The 2,118-nt window shown below is 38.5% G+C and overlaps 1 protein-coding gene across 1 annotated transcript in view; it reads left to right on the top strand.

The window, feature by feature from the left end:
• Positions 1-2,118, top strand: part of TTC37 (tetratricopeptide repeat domain 37) — a 126,174-nt gene that overhangs the window by 16,408 nt on the left and 107,648 nt on the right. The window lies entirely within an intron of this gene.

Here is a 2,118-nt window from a genome sequence, read left to right as displayed (position 1 = left end):
TTGCCAATTGTTAACCAATCCAAAGATTGTAAAGCTGAGAAACCTGAGCTGTTTGAAAATTCTATAAAAACCCTGCAGACAATGAATTCGGGGCTCTTTCCCTATTCCGAAATGTCGGATAAGGTTAGAGACCTGGCTCAAGCTTGATTAAACAACCCTTATGTATTTGCATCGATACAAGGCTCCTGGGTGGTCTTTGGGGACCCCGAATTCTGGGCATAACAGCTGCACTTTTAATCTCAAATGGTTGATTATTCTAAGGTGTGCACACCTCCCTACTGTTATTGTTCCCCTTATGTTTGACTTTAAATTGAGCCATGGAGGTGAGTTAATTTCCAGAGCAGAAGTGTGACTAAGGGCCATAGTGTCTGGGGTTCCAACAATCTCTTATCTCATCAGTACACTTGGTCTTTTTATATCATATAACTTTTTGCAGTTCAACTTTTTTTGGCTGTACAACTTATTGATAGTAAATTGCGTTAGTGGACTGTGCAGCCCTATCCGTAATATTGATTTTTTTCAAATGTAAAGTGAAACTCAGTGATCTGTAAGCAATAATATCTCTTATCCCCTTCTCTACTATCCCTTGTTGTTGTTAAGGTGCTGTTGACCCCATACGCAACAGAACAAAACACTGTCTGGTCCTGTGCCACCCTTACTGTCATTGATACGCTTGAGCCCATTACTGCTTTCACTGTGCCAGTCTGTCTTGCTGGCGGTCTTCCTCTTTTTCACTGACCTCCACTCTACTAAGCATAATGTTCTTCTATAGGTACTGATCATTCCTGATACTATGTCCTAAGTATGAGAGTCTTGCCATCCTTGCTTCTAAGGAATATTCTGGCTGTATTTCAACACAGGTTTGTTTGTTCTTCTAGCCTTCCATGGTTCTTTTTGTTATACTTCTCCAGCACTGTAATTAAAAGGTATCTAGTCTTCTAAGGTCTTCCTTATTCATTGTCCAACTTTCACATGCATATGAAGCTACTGACAATACCATGGCTTGGGTCAGGCACACCTTAGTCCTCAAACTGACATTTTTGCTCTTCAACATTTTAAAGAAGTCTTGTGTAGCACATTTGCCTAGTGTTGTTTGTTGTTTGATTTCTTGACTGCTGCTTCCCTTAGTGTTGATAGTGGATCCAAGCAAAATGAAGTCTTTGATAACTTCAATCTTTTCTCCATTTTTCTTGATGTTATTTACTGGTCCAGTTGTGAGGATTTTTGTTTTCTTTACATGGAGCTGCAACCCATGTTGAAGGTTGTGATCTTTGATCTTCATCTGTAAGTATTTTAAGTCCTTTTCACTTTGAGCAAGCAAGGTTGTATTATCTACATATCACAGGTTGTTAATGAGTCTCACTGTAATCCTGATTCCTTGTTTTTCTTCATATAACCCAACTTCTCAGATTATTTGCTTGGCATACAGGTTGAATAAGTATGGTGAAAGAATACAACCCTGGTGCACATCTTTTCTAATTTTAAACCATTCTGTGTTACCTTGTTCTGCATAATTAAGTGTTCCAGAATATGTATTCTCCGTAATGTTGTCCATAGCTCGTCATGATCCACATAATTAAAAAGGCTTTGTGTAGTGAATAAAGCACAGGTAAACATCTTTCTGGTATTTTCTGCTTTTAGCCAAGATCCACCTGGCATCAGCAGTGATATCCCTCCCTCATTCCATATCCTTGTCTAATTTGGCTTTAACCTCTGGCAGTTCTCTATCAAAATATGTTTGCAGCCAGTTTTGGATTATCTTTAGCAAAATTTTACTTGTATGAGATATTAATGATATTGTCTGTGACTTCTGCATTCCATTGGGTCACCTGTCTTTGGAATGGACACAAATATGGATCTCTTTCAGTTAGTTGACCAAGTCGTTGTATTCAAATTTCTTGTTATAGATGAGTGAGTTTCTCCAGTGCTTCAACAGTTTGTTGAAATATTATAATTTGTATTCGTGTTCCATCAATTTCAGGAGCCTTGTTCTTTGCCAATGCCTTCAATGCACCTTGGGCTTCCTCCTTCAGGATCATTGTTTCTTGATCATATGGCATCTCTTGAAATGGTTGAACATTGACCATTTCTCTTTGGTACAGTGACTCTGTATTCCTT

Source organism: Chrysochloris asiatica, unplaced genomic scaffold (genome assembly GCF_000296735.1).
Source record: "Chrysochloris asiatica unplaced genomic scaffold, ChrAsi1.0 scaffold00111, whole genome shotgun sequence".
Classification (NCBI taxonomy): Eukaryota; Metazoa; Chordata; class Mammalia; order Afrosoricida; family Chrysochloridae; genus Chrysochloris; species Chrysochloris asiatica.
Note: the sequence above shows the minus strand (reverse complement) of the source record. Positions and strands in the feature narration are given on the sequence as shown.